Genomic DNA, 15,821 nt, shown 5'->3' on the forward strand with positions numbered 1-15,821 from the left:
TTCTCTACCTCTGTGCCGGTCCCAAGCCCGGTTTGAGAAGGTTGCGTCAGGAAGGGCATCCGGCGTAAAACATTGCCAAGTTTCCCATGCGACTTGTTCGCTGTGGCGACCCCTGATGGGAAAAGCCGAAAGAGAAACGATGTTGACGGGGCATTCTTTTCTGTTTCATGTGTTAAAAATCTGCATCAAAATATTTAAAAAAAATTCATACAATAATGTCTTAAACTGTTTAATACAGTTACTTTTATTCATTCATTCATTCATCATTCATGAATGATGAATGAATGAATGATGAATGAATGAGTTACTTTTATAGAATTTAAAATCAAAACCAGAAGCTGAATAATTTATTGACTTTTAACATTAAAGACCCACTCTGATTATTTGTTTAAATATTGTTAAAGCCTTCCCAGTGCTCTTTTTAACCCCTTGATGCCTACATATATTTCCAGCAATGGGAAAAAAAAGTCACTGTTTTTAACTGGATATTAAATTAAGATAAGTTTGGAGCAGATGTGGTTTGATGCATATTTATTTTATTTCATTTTATTTTAGTTGACTTTTTTTTGGACATAGTTTCTGCAGGAGTTCATTAGAAATTTGCACGGTGGCCCAGAAGTGAAAATCACATCAACAAATCACTCAATCAACATTTTAATGATCACAACGACAATTGAAAAAGCAAAACAAACTTTAAAGCAAAAATAACGTCTTAGAAAACATAGCAAAATTACAAACCCAAATTGTGTAAAAACAAAATAGTATTTTGGAAAACTAAAGTACTTTCCATGACACAAAATGAAATGTGTCATTGGGACATCTCCAGTATCGCTTCATGTCAAATAACTTTCAGTTGAAATGATGGACAAACATCATCATTCTTTTTTCCGTAAAGATGAAAAATACATTTCGGTGAGCAAAAATAACTTGCAGAAATCAAATAAAATTAAAGCTACAAGTAGCATTTAGCGGGCCCGAGCACGTGCCACCGCCTGGCACGAGCGACCGCCCCGTGAGCAACGCCCTGCTCGAGCCATTCTCGTCGTTTTTTCTTGTCCATTCTTGAGCTCCAAGCTAATGTTAATATGACAGCAGCCTGTGGGGGGGGGGGGGGGGGACTATAATCTGTTGCCTTAAAGGACAAAGACTTTTGCATATAGCATGAAAAAAATTCTTAAATCTAAGCCTCGTTTAGACCTGCTCATTTTCTCATCAAGTAGAAGAAGGTTTTTATCAGATTAAGAAACAAGCAATGATGATAATTGCTATCACTGTCCCTAAGGATGAGAACAATAGAACTCATTCAATTTTCACTACAATGTCTAGATGAGTGTCAGCTATGTCTGATAACTTGGCCAATTAGCTGGACCGGGATCTTACAAAGTGCAGGTGGTTTAACGTCCAGTGTGATGAGTCTGTGGACGGCAACAGTTCAGCATAGCTTTTGGTTTCCACAAGAGAAGAATTCCTGACACATCTGCCCTAACAGACAACTACAAGAGGAGTTGAAATGTATAACACGGTGAAGGAGTTTTTGTGCAGAAAAAGGTACCATTAGAAAAGCTGGTAGCCATACCTGCAGACGGGGCTCCTGCTATGATTGACCGACAAACAGGTTTCATCACTCACTGTAAAGCTGACCAAGACTTTCCAAAATGTCTGCATTACTGCTGCTTCTTTCACCAGTAGGCCTTATGTGCAGAAGTGATTGGCTCTGGACATATAATGACTCCTATTGTGAAAATCATAAAAAACCTCAGCTGCAAAGCAAAACAGAACAGGATTTTTAAGGTGCTATTGGTGGAGATATCTGCTGAATATGGTGAATATGAATATGGTGAATCTGAACTTGTATTCTTGACTGACATTACTGGAAAACTAAACCACTTGATCTGCGAGCTGCAAGACATTGGCAAAACTATATTTTTTTATTAACCAGCCTGCCTGAGCCAGTGTTTTTCTTGTGTGGATCTTTTCTGCCAGGGCTTGCCAGCTTGGTCAGTGGATGTTGCTGCAGTTGTCTCCCTTGCTGGGACAGCTGGAGTTAAACACAGCAGCCTCACGGCTGTGAAGTGGACCCCGTTGCTGTCCCAGTCTGGATGGGCACTGTGGTGATGTTCCAATGTTCAGGCTGGCTCCTGGTATGAAGAGATTCCCAATTACCATTTCCTAACCGCAGAGCCAAGGATGTGTTTACATGTTTAGGTCAAAAATGTGATGAACAGCTTCATGTTGTCTATTGATGTAAGTTTAAACCTAAACATGTTTCCCTGTTACTAATCCAGTTGATATGGTTCTCCATCTGTGTCTAGGTGATAGAAAAGCATTTTTTTATATTTAGAGCTCCAAGCAAACAAACAGTTGTCTATATAAGAGCTTTTACAATTGTGGACTTTTAGCAGGTCTCTGAATACATGTGACCAATGTATGGTGGATTTTCACAGACTTTGTGTAAAACTGAAGGTGACAGAGACTTTGGAGAAGTGGCTACATTGCTCTGGACTTCTTTGTTTCATCCACAGAAGAGTAAAATATGTGATTGATTTTGAAAAGCTGCTGAAAAATGTATCTTTTTAAAATTGCAATTTCTAATTTGGGTTTTACATTTTGTGTTCCATTTTTTGTGATTGTATTAGAAAGATTTGTTATTTATTTGGTGTTTAAAGGTGGTACATAATGTATATACACAATCTTCTTAGAGACATTTGCTATATGTTGTGTTTGTTGTCGTTGTAGTTTAATTTCTTTGGATGTATTGAAAGGAAATGAAAAGAAGTTGCAGCATTGATTAAAAAAAGCATAAAAGAGACATTTACTGTCTGATGTTACATCTGTAGGAGTGTACTGAGACTGGGTTTTGTTTTGGAGCACATTCATATATTTTGTTTGTAAAAAAAAAAAAAAGATAAAATATAAAGTTAATTGTATTTTGGATGAATAAAAAAGCAATGATTAGTGCTAAGGATGTATAAAAGACAAACAAAACAAAGGAAATTGCTGTATTTTAGTGTTGAACTAGGCTTTCTAACTGTTCTATTTTCTGTCTGCCACTCCTGGCTAATTTACATGTGAGCACACAGCGGGGGGGGGGGGGGGGCTAACTCCACTCCTGCAGCAGGGGAGACTGATGAAAAGCTTGAGGATGTAAGATTGAATAAATAAAATCCTAGAGTTGACCAGTTCATTTTATAAATGTAAATATTTTTTATTTTGGTGCTGATAAACTAAACAGAAGTTATGATAAAAATATTTGCTTGAGTCAAAATGTCCAAAATTTGCTTTCAGCACAATAGGGTGATTAAGGTGGTTAAATGTTTCTCGTACGTATAGTGCTGCTTTTCAAACGTGGAGCTTTGTAAGACGCATCTAATTCTGAAATCTCAGCTTCCTGAGACAAACGGCTGATTTCCTATGAAGCTTGATTATATGATCATGCTTCATGATCATTTATGAACATATATAGCTCGTCCAAAATTGTCATATCCATGGGTTCAGAATGGAAGTTTCATCAAATCTATTTAATTTCAGTGAGATCAGACAAGGAATGTGAACGTGAGAGCAACATTTGTGCATGGCGAGATACCCAACTTCGCCGCTCTGTCACGACCACACCCCCGCGTTGAAAGATTTGTTTTTCATCAGAGTAAACTTCAATGGTTTTTCAACAGGTGGACGTCATTTTGAGGTGTGTTTGCTCATCCTACTTGGAGCAGTGATGCTCCAAGTAAAACATGTCATTTCCTGTTGACAACAGGTGGCGCTACACCTGTTTCGGATTTTTCCACTGCAAATGTGTTCAAAGTCAGACTACAATCGTGCACAACAAATTTGGATCAGATTAGATTATTTATGGCTGAGGAATGGCCATTTTTCTTTTCATGGCGTGATTTCGAAACGACCTCAAATTTTGAGGCGCCGCCACGGTCACAAACAACCGTAAAAACTTAAAAGCTTCGCAATTTAAGACCGGACATGTGTTTAGTTTACAAAACCAAAGTTTGGAGTCATTGTTCAAAAATCTCTAGGAGGAGTTCGTTCTAGAACGACGCCTGCAAAGGACCAAAATAGAGCAAAACTGACATATTGACATCAATATAGCAGACTTCCTGTGCGACTGACAGCTTGGTACCAAGAGACTTTTTTGTAGGTTTCCATCTGATGAACATGTCCTGTAAATATCAAGCTTGTATGTTAAAGAACATGGCGGGGCTCTCAAAAACAAACATGGTAGGTGGCGCTATTGAGCCGTTTTTTGTTCACCCATGCAAGTGCTGTGTATCTAAGTTGGAGATATGTAAGAGGCCTCTCATTCTGAAATCTCAGCCTCGTGATACAAACGGCTGATTTTTTATGAATTTTTAATTATCTGACTGCAACGCAATCAACCACTTCCTGTTTGGTGGTGGCTTGCGCAGGCACCGTCAGGTGTACACCCATGAAACTTTAGACGATGAGAGAAGACCCTTATGAGTATCTCCTGTTGTAATTTTATGAATGTCGGACAAAGCACAGAGAAAAGATAGGTCAGAATGTGACATAAAATGTATTTGTCGATATCTAGGTGGCGCTATGGAGCTCGTCCAAGATTGTCATATCCATTGGTTCAGAATGGAAGCCTCATCACCTCTATTGAATTTCAGTGAGATTGGACAAGGAATGTGCACGTGAGAGCAACTTTTGTGTGCATGGCGAGACGCCCAACTTCGCCGCTCTGTCACGACCACACCCCCGCATTGAAAGTTATGGCTTTTTATCAGAGTAAACATCAATGGCTTTTCAACAGGTGGACATCATTTTGAGGTGTGTCGGCTCATCCTACTTGGAGCAGTGATGCTCCAAGTAAAACATGTCATTTCCTTTTACCAGCAGGTGGCGCTACACCTATTCCAGATTCTTCCACTGCAGATGTGTTCAAAGTCAGACTACAATCATGCATATCAACTTTGGATCATATTGGATTTTGCATGGCTGAGTAATGGCCATTTTTCTTTTCATGGCGTGTTTTCAAAATGACCTCCATTTTCGACGCGCCGCCACGGTCACAAACATCCGTAAAAACTTAAAAGCTTCACAATTTAACATCGGACATGTGTTTAGTTTACAAAACCAAAGTTTGGAGTCATTATTCACAAATCTCTAGGAGGAGTTCGCTCTAGAGTGAGGCCTGCAAATGTCCAAAATGAAGCAAAAATGACATATTGACCTCAATATATCAGACTTCCTGTGCGAGTGACAGGTGGGTCCTTTCAGACTTTTTTGTAGGTCTCCATCTGAAGAACATGCCCTGTAAAAATCAAGCTTGTACGTTAAAGCGTATGCGGGGCGTCGGGACAAAAGTCACTGTAGGTGGCGCTATCGAGCCGTTTTTCTGCGCCCATGCCAATCTCCTATAAAATACGAAATTTTTCGCGACTCCTGATGTGTGTGCCAAATTTGGTGAGTTTTGGGGTATGTTAAAGGCCTCAAAAAGGCGACTCTTCCGGTAGAATAATAATAATAATAATAATTAAAGCTACAAGTAGCATTTAGCGGGCCCGAGCACATGCCACCGCCTGGCACGAGCGACCGCCCCGTGAGCAACGCCCTGCTCGAGCCATTCTCGTCGTTTTTTCTTGTCCATTCTGGAGCTCCAAGCTAATGTTAATATGACAGCAGCCTGTGGGGGGGGGGGGGGGGGGGGAACTATAATCTGTTGCCTTAAGGGACAAAGACTTATGCATATAGCATTAAAAAAAAATTCTTAAATCTAAGCCTCGTTTAGACCTGCTCATTTTCTCATCAAGTAGAAGAAGGTTTTTATCAGATTAAGAAACAAGCAATGATGATAATTGCTATCACTGTCCCTAAGGATGAGAACAATAGAACTCATTCAATTTTCACTACAATGTCTAGATGAGTGTCAGCTATGTCTGATAACTTGGCGAATTAGCTGGACCGGGATCTTACAAAGTGCAGGTGGTTTAACGTCCAGTGTGATGAGTCTGTGGACGGCAACAGTACAGCATAGCTTTTGGTTTCCACAAGAGAAGAATTCCTGACACATCTGCCCTAACAGACAACTACAAGAGGAGTTGAAATGTATAACACGGTGAAGGAGTTTTTGTGCAGAAAAAGGTACCATTAGAAAAGCTGGTAGCCATACCTGCAGACGGGGCTCCTGCTATGATTGACCGACAAACAGGTTTCATCACTCACTGTAAAGCTGACCAAGACTTTCCAAAATGTCTGCATTACTGCTGCTTCTTTCACCAGTAGGCCTTATGTGCAGAAGTGATTGGCTCTGGACATATAATGACTCCTATTGTGAAAATCATAAAAAACCTCAGCTGCAAAGCAAAACAGAACAGGATTTTTAAGGTGCTATTGGTGGAGATATCTGCTGAATATGGTGAATATGAATATGGTGAATCTGAACTTGTATTCTTGACTGACATTACTGGAAAACTAAACCACTTGATCTGCGAGCTGCAAGACATTGGCAAAACTATATTTTTTTATTGACCAGCCTGCCTGAGCCAGTGTTTTTCTTGTGGGGATCTTTTCTGCCAGGGCTTGCCAGCTTGGTCAGTGGATGTTGCTGCAGTTGTCTCCCTTGCTGGGACAGCTGGAGTTAAACACAGCAGCCTCACGGCTGTGAAGTGGACCCCGTTGCTGTCCCAGTCTGGATGGGCACTGTGGTGATGTTCCAATGTTCAGGCTGGCTCCTGGTATGAAGAGATTCCCAAGTACCATTTCCTAACCGCAGAGCCAAGGATGTGTTTACATGTTTAGGTCAAAAATGTGATGAACAGCTTCATGTTGTCTATTGATGTAAGTTTAAACCTAAACATGTTTCCCTGTTACTAATCCAGTTGATATGGTTCTCCATCTGTGTCTAGGTGATAGAAAAGCATTTTTTTATATTTAGAGCTCCAAGCAAACAAACAGTTGTCTATATAAGAGCTTTTACAATTGTGGACTTTTAGCAGGTCTCTGAATACATGTGACCAATGTATGGTGGATTTTCACAGACTTTGTTTAAAACTGAAGGTGACAGAGACTTTGGAGAAGTGGCTACATTGCTCTGGACTTCTTTGTTTCATCCACAGAAGAGTAAAATATGTGATTGATTTTGAAAAGCTGCTGAAAAATGTATCTTTTTAAAATTGCAATTTCTAATTTGGGTTTTACATTTTGTGTTCCATTTTTTGTGATTGTATTAGAAAGATTTGTTATTTATTTGGTGTTTAAAGGTGGTACATATTGTATATACACAATCTTCTTAGAGACATTTGCTATATGTTGTGTTTGTTGTCGTTGTAGTTTAATTTCTTTGGATGTATTGAAAGGAAATGAAAAGAAGTTGCAGCATTGATTAAAAAAGCATAAAAGAGACATTTACTGTCTGATGTTACATCTGTAGTAGTGTACTGAGACTGGGTTTTGTTTTGGAGCACATTCATATATTTTGTTTGTAAAAAAAAAAAAGATAAAATATAAAGTTAATTGTATTTTGGATGAATAAAAAAGCAATGATTAGTGCTAAGGATGTATAAAAGACAAACAAAACAAAGGAAATTGCTGTAATTTAGTGTTGAACTAGGCTTTCTAACTGTTCTACTTTCTGTCTGCCACTCCTGGCTAATTTACATGTGAGCACACAGCGGGGGGTTGGGGGGGGGGGGGGGGGGCTAACTCCACTCCTGCAGCAGGGGAGACTGATGAAAAGCTTGAGGATGTAAGATTGAATAAATAAAATCCTAGAGTTGACCAGTTCATTTTATAAATGTAAATATTTTTTATTTTGGTGCTGATAAACTAAACAGAAGTTATGATAAAAATATTTGCTTGAGTCAAAATGTCCAAAAATTTGCTTTCAGCACAATAGGGTGATTAAGGTGGTTAAATGTTTCTCGTACGTATAGTGCTGCTTTTCAAACATGGAGCTTTGTAGGACGCATCTAATTCTGAAATCTCAGCTTCCTGAGACAAACGGCTGATTTCCTATGAAGCTTGATTATATGATCATGCTTCATGATCATTTATGAACATATATAGCTCGTCCAAAATTGTCATATCCATGGGTTCAGAATGGAAGTTTCATCAAATCTATTTAATTTCAGTGAGATCAGACAAGGAATGTGAACGTGAGAGCAACATTTGTGCATGGCGAGATACCCAACTTCGCCGCTCTGTCACGACCACACCCCCGCGTTGAAAGATTTGTTTTTCATCAGAGTAAACTTCAATGGTTTTTCAACAGGTGGACGTCATTTTGAGGTGTGTTTGCTCATCCTACTTGGAGCAGTGATGCTCCAAGTAAAACATGTCATTTCCTGTTGCCAACAGGTGGCGCTACACCTGTTTCGGATTTTTCCACTGCAGATGTGTTCAAAGTCAGACTACAATCATGCACAACAAATTTGGATCAGATTAGATTATTTATGGCTGAGTAATGGCCATTTTTCTTTTCATGGCGTGATTTCGAAACGACCTCAAATTTTGACGCGCCGCCACGGTCACAAACAACCGTAAAAACTTAAAAGCTTCGCAATTTAAGATCGGACATGTGTTTAGTTTACAAAACCAAAGTTTGGAGTCATTGTTCAAAAATCTCTAGGAGGAGTTCGTTCTAGAACGAGGCCTGCAAATGACCAAAATACAGCAAAAATGACATATTGACACCAATATAGCAGACTTCCTGTGCGACTGACAGCTTGGTCCCAAGAGACTTTTTTGTAGGTTTCTATCTGATGAACATGTCCTGTAAAAATCAAGCTTGTATGTTAAAGAACATGGCGGGGCTCTCAAAAACAAACATGGTAGGTGGCGCTATTGAGCCGTTTTTTGTTCACCCATGCAAGTGCTGTGTATCTAAGTTGGAGATATGTAAGAGGCATCTCATTCTGAAATCTCAGCCTCGTGATACAAACGGCTGATTTTTTATGAATTTTTAATTATCTGACTGCAACGCAATCAACCACTTCCTGTTTGGCACTGGCTTGCGCAGGCACCGTCAGGTGTACACCCATGAAACTTTAGACGATGAGAGAAGACCCTTATGAGTATCTCCTGTTGTAATTTTATGAATGTCGGACAAAGCACAGAGAAAAGATAGGTCAGAATGTGACATAAAATGTATTTGTCAATATCTAGGTGGCGCTATGGAGCTCGTCCAAGATTGTCATATCCATTGGTTCAGAATGGAAGCCTCATCACCTCTATTGAATTTCAGTGAGATTGGACAAGGAATGTGCACGTGAGAGCAACTTTTGTGTGCATGGCGAGACGCCCAACTTCGCCGCTCTGTCACGACCACACCCCCGCATTGAAAGTTATGGCTTTTTATCAGAGTAAACATCAATGGCTTTTCAACAGGTGGACATCATTTTGAGGTGTGTCGGCTCATCCTACTTGGAGCAGTGATGCTCCAAGTAAAACATGTCATTTCCTTTTACCAGCAGGTGGCGCTACACCTGTTGTGGATTTTTCCACTTCTGATGTGGTCAGGGTCAGACTACAATCATGCATATCAATTTTGGATCAGATTGGATTTTGCATGGCTGAGTAATGGCCATTTTTCTTTTCATGGCGTGTTTTCAAAATGACCTCCATTTTCGACGCGCCGCCACGGTCACAAACATCCGTAAAAACTTAAAAGCTTCGCAATTTAACATCAGACATGTGTCTAGTTTACAAAACCAAAGTTTGGAGTCATTATTCACAAATCTCTAGGAGGAGTTCGTTCTAGAGCGAGGCCTGCAAATGTCCAAAATGGAGCAAAAATGACATATTGACCTCAATATATCAGACTTCCTGTGCGAGTGACAGGTGGGTCCTTTCAGACTTTTTTGTAGGTCTCCATCTGAAGAACATGCCCTGTAAAAATCAAGCTTGTACGTTAAAGCGTATGCGGGGCGTCGGGACAAAAGTCACTGTAGGTGGCGCTATCGAGCCGTTTTTCTGCGCCCATGCCAATCTCCTATAAAATACGAAATTTTTCGCGACTCCTGATGTGTGTGCCAAATTTGGTGAGTTTTGGGGTATGTTAAAGGCCTCAAAAAGGCGACTCTTCCGGTAGAATAATAATAATAATAATAATAATAATAATAATAATAATAATAATAAACATTCGAATTACAATAGGGTCCTTGCACTCCGTGCTCGGGCCCTAATAAACATTCGAATTACAATAGGGTCCTTGCACTCCGTGCTCGGGCCCTAAAAAAAGCACAATAAGGAAGTGGACAAAACAAATCATTTTAGTTAAAAACGTGAACGTTTTGTTAAAAACGTGAACGTTTTGACGCGTTTTGCATGATTACACACTCACGTTTATGGATCTGCATACAGACAAAACTTTGATAAATCTCTTTCCCGTGGGAGTTTCATTGATTACACTCGTAATCATTCATGAAAACGGGCGCGGAAACCCGAGCGGGTGTTGACCGCCGGTTTCTACTTATGGCCAAATAAAGTGTTGCTAGGAAACATTCACCTCCATGGTGGTTTCAGGATAACGGCTGATCAGATCCTCCTGCTTTCTTTCTTTCTTTCTTTCTTTCCCACAGAGAAAGTGTTTTAAAGGTGCTCATGGCAGTTTGGCAGATACCTGTTTTATTTTCTTTGTTGGGTTAGTTTGATCTACCATAACTAAATGGACTTTCGAAATATTGACAGTGCCGCTCCAAGGAATGAACTTTCTTTAAAAAAACAAACAAACAAAAAAGGTGGGCTGAAAAAAAAGAAAAGAATAAGAGCTCGAATTTGTGCTGGCAGGTTGCCCGAGGAGCGAGGGAAAACAAAGGCCGCCTGTGCAGTCATTATCAGTGACACCAGACAGACATACAGTCAGACAGACAGTCAGACAGACAGACAGACAGACAGACAGACAGACAGACAGACAGACAGACAGACAGAAGACAGTCAGACAGATAATCCCAGCAGCACTTTCACCTGAGCAGAAGACAAAAGCGAGTGCTAGGAGAGATTACCCTTCCTGGTGGCGTTTTCATGTTGTTTGTCCCACAGAAGTAATGCTTTTGAGCAGAAAACAGAGTGAACTCCATCTGTGTGTGTTCCTGTTTCCCCGTACATGAATGAGTCATCCGGGAATGACCCCACCCTACGTGGGCGGTTGACACGGCGGGCGGGAGTATTTGGCCTGTGTCAGTCTGCAGAGCTGTTCACATAACTGAGCTCTTTGTTCCAAATGTCACTCCTCGTCTTCTGCCCCTGCCTCCTTCTCTGTTGCTCCACAGCCCGAATCCAAAGTCGGTGACGTTCACGTGTTGTGCTCCTCAGATTAAAGAGTGAGTGAACTGCAGGTCATCTGTCTTCCCTTCTCATGTTGTCATTTTTTGCCCCCTGAGAGCACATTTATCTCTGTTACTTCCTGCTGCCTGTGACCAACACAAACTGTGCTTTCGTGGTAACTTCTGAAGTTCTTCTGAAACTAATTTTAGCTTGGAACAGCTGAATAAGTGGTGCGCTCCAGATGCAGCCCGTCTGACTGTTTGCTCCATGGATCCAGTGACTTTCATGTTGGATATCAAACCTTCTGGCACAATAGACTGAGAGCAGGTGATAATCTTTTTGTAACTTATAGTTTATATTTGACGAGCTTTCAGGTCACCTTTTTTTTTTTTTTTACGACCTAATTATGTGCAAACCTGCTGTGTAACATATTAACTTAACAAGTGACAGTTGAAGCTTTAATCAAATACAAGACTTACATGTCAAAACTAAGTCACTGTTGTAACTAAAAAATAAATAAATAGTGGGAAATTGTCATTTCAGAGAGATTTCGCAAAGTATTTATCTTGTTATTTTATACACTGACCAAAAATATAAACGCAACACTTTTGTTATTGCTCCCATTTTTTATGGTATGAACTCAAAGATGTGAAACATTTTCCACATACACAAAATAACCAGTTCTCTGAAATATTGTTCACAAATCTGTCTAAATCTGTGATAGTGAGCACAGCATGATTATTGCACAGGTGTGCCATATCAAGATGCTGATTAGACAGCATGATTATTGCACAGGTGTGCCTTAGACTGGCCACAAGAAAAGGCCACTCTGAAATCTTCAGTTGTATCACACAGCACAATGCCACAGATGTCGCAAGTTTTCTTTCTTTCATCAATACATTTAATTATTTCTGTAATAAAAGATAAATCGATTTATTTTCAATTGTCTACAGTTAATGCTTGTAATAAACCAATGAATAAAATCAATTTCGAAATATAGTCTTTGAGTGCTTGAAAACTATGGAAACCACAATATTAGTTTCATATTATATTTATATTTTTGAGAATATATATATATATATATATATGTTTATATTTCCATGTCCCATTGTCGGGCGGTGGAAGGAGTACTTCGAGGATCTCCTCAATCCCACTGACACGCCTTCTTTTGAAGAAGCGGAGAGTGAGGACTTTGGGGTGGGGCTGTCTATTACCCGGGCTGAAGTCACTGAGGTAGTCAACGAGCTCCTCGGTGGCAAGGCCCCGGGGGTGGATGAAGTCCGCCCTGAGCACCTCAAGTCTCTGGATGCTGTGGGAGTGTCTTGGCTGACACGTCTCTGCAGCGTCGCGTGGCAGTCGGGAACCGTACCACTGGACTGGCAGACAGGGGTGGTGGTTCCCCTCTTTAAGAAGGGGGACCGGAGGGTGTGTTCCAACCATAGGGGAATCACACTCCTCAGCCTCCCTGGGAAAGTCTATGCCAGGGTACTGGAGAGGAGAGTCCGTCCGATAGTCGAACCTCGGATTCAGGAACAACAGTGCGGTTTCCGTCCTGGTCGTGGAACAGTGGACCAGCTCTACACCCTATCTAGGGTGTTTTGTGGATTTGGAGAAGGCGTTCGACTGCGTCCCCCGTGGGGGACGCGATGGATGAGGGCTGTCCAGTCTCTGTATGACCGGAGTAGGAGCTTGGTTCGCATAGCCGGCAGTAAGTCAGACCTGTTCCCGGTCCACGTTGGACTCCGGCAGGGCTGCCATTTATCACCGGTTCTGTTCATAGTTTTTATGGACAGAATTTCTAGGCGCAGCCAGGGGCCGGAAGGGATCTGGTTTGGGGACCACAGGATTTCCTCTCTGCTTTTTGCAGATGATGTTGTCCTGTTGGCTTCATCGAACCGGGACCTCCAGCGTGCATTGGGGCGGTTTGTGGCCGAGTGTGAAGCGGCTGGGATGAGGGTCAGCACCGCTAAATCTGAGGCCATGGTCCTTGACCGGAGAAAGGTAGCTTGCCATCTCTCGGTGGGTGGAGTGTCCTTGCCCCAGGTGGAGGAGTTTAAATACCTCGGGGTCTTGTTCACGAGTGAGGGAAGATCGGAGCGTGAGATTGACAGGCGGATCGGAGCGGCGTCCGTAGTTATGCGGTCGCTCTATCGGTCCGTCGTGGTGAAGAAAGAGCTGAGCGGAAAAGCAAAGCTCTCAATTTACCGGTCGATCTACGTTCCAGTACTCACCTATGGTCATGAGCTATGGGTCATGACCGAAAGAACGAGGTCCCGAATACAAGCGGCTGAAATGAGCTTCCTCCGTAGGGTGGCTGGGCGCTCCCTTAGAGATAGGGTGAGAAGCTCGGCCACCCGCGGGGAGCTCGGAGTAGAACCGCTTCTCCTCCACATCGAAAGGAGCCAGCTGAGGTGGCTCGGGCATCTAGTCCGGATGCCCCCTGGACGCCTCCCTGGAGAGGTGTTCCGGGCATGTCCCACTGGGCGGAGGCCCTGGGGAAGACCCAGGACACGCTGGAGAGACTACGTCTCTCGGCTGGCCTGGGAACGCCTCGGGGTCCCCCCAGAGGAGCTGGAGGACGTGGCTGGGGTGAGGGAAGTCTGGGCATCTCTGCTCAGTCTGCTGCCCCCGCGACCCGGTCCCGGATAAGCGGAGGAAGATGGATGGATGGATGTTTTATATTTATGTTTTTTTCAAGCTAAAACTTCAAGCGTAAGTCAACATTTTACACACTAAATAAAAACTTAAACTTCATAAAGGGGCTTTAGATTATGTTAAAAACTTAAAACATTTTCACTGCATTCAATTGAAATATTTGAACATTTTATAAATCAGAGCACACAGAACAATTTCCCTCCCACAGGCTTACTGCATAATTCATAATTCAAGAAACTCGTTAGTTATTTAAAATCAATTTTTTTAAGTCTTTCTTTTGTTTGACAAGTTTAAGTTTTGCACTTTTCTATAACCAAGTCTCTCTTGTAAAAATACTGTCAAGTCTTTCATTTCATCTGTTTTTATATTTTTCCCAAACTTAATTAACCCAGATGCAAAAAGTGAATTCCATAAATATTTTCATGGCTTTTTGTAGAAAAAAAAGCCATTTTCTGTTTATTTTCACACAAAAACGTAAGTGTCTGGATACGACTGAAAGATCAAATATATAAAATGATGACTTTGAGTTTCCCACAGACAAGAAAAGAACTCAAACCTGATCATTGATCTACCAAGTATTAAAAATATTTTTCTTTTTCTTTTGTAGTGGTGAATGTGTGCTTGTGTAGTTTGTCCAAGTGGGGTTACCGAGATGTGATGTCATCATTAGTGTCAAGCCCAAATTCTTATTCCAGGCCAACAGTTGTTTTTATTGTTAGCAAAATTCCATATTCATAGAGCCAAATGTTCTAACTCCAAACCTGAACTCCATCATTTTTTGAATGAAATCAATCAGTACTGGGACATTATCAAACAACTGCAAAACCAAAAGGCAGTTTGAAATTTTTTGATTTTTGAAAAAATTATAATTTAGTAAGGCCCAAAGGTTTTTGAATTAATGTTTATTTTCTCATATTCTCATATACTGTATATGTATTTGCATATATACTTACTTATATGCATATATACAAAATTTTGTTTCCCTTTTTTTTCCTGCAATGTACACATTTCAGTAACGCCTGATACATTCACTATGCTGTTGTATTATGTTGTTTGTCAATAAAGTCTGAAAAAAAATGTATATATATTTTTCATTCATTCATCTTCTTAACCGTTTATTCCCTTTCGGGGTCACGGGGTTGCCGGAGCCTATCCCGGCCACTTGGGTGTAGGCAAGGGATACCCTGGACTGGTCGCCAGTCTGTCGCAGGGTGGAATCTCCTCAATCACACACCCATTCACTCTCACACTCACACCTATGGACAATTTAGAGTTGCCAATCAACCTATGTAGCATGTTTTTGGATGGTGGGAGGAAGCCGGAGATCCCGGAGAAAACCCACGCATGCACGGGGAGAACATGCAAACTCCACACAGAAAGGTCCCCCATGTATATATATATATATATATATATATATATATATATATATATATATATATATATATATATATATATATATACTGCAGGTCGAACAGTTTTGGTACCTACACCAGCCGTCCAGCTTCCTGCCCAAGAATCCTAAATGCACATATGCAGCCCTGCACAAACCCTTCGTGGAGACTTTTCAGTCTATTCAATCCTTTTGGACACAATTCCATCATCAAGCGCTAATTTGCATCTTTTTTTCATCATTTCATTTCTTTAAAGGGAGATGTTGAGACATCATTTGAACAACGGGGGGAGAAGACTTTAAAGATGGATGAAAATTGTCAACAATAAGACTTTTGAAATGAGTGGATTTGTTTCCCAGTAAAATGAGATCCCGCTTCATGAAAAGCTTTCTGTTTCCTTATGTGATGCCTGTCACACCAGTAAAGTTAATCTGTAAACCATTTCCTTTTTTAAGTCTTTGTTTCTGAATAATTAGCTAAAGACAATTTCCATGTAAAATTGTGACTTTTAAAATTATAAATTGATGACTCCTAAATTGT

This window comes from Oryzias latipes, chromosome 17 (genome assembly GCF_002234675.1).
Source record: "Oryzias latipes chromosome 17, ASM223467v1".
NCBI classification, from domain to species: Eukaryota; Metazoa; Chordata; class Actinopteri; order Beloniformes; family Adrianichthyidae; genus Oryzias; species Oryzias latipes.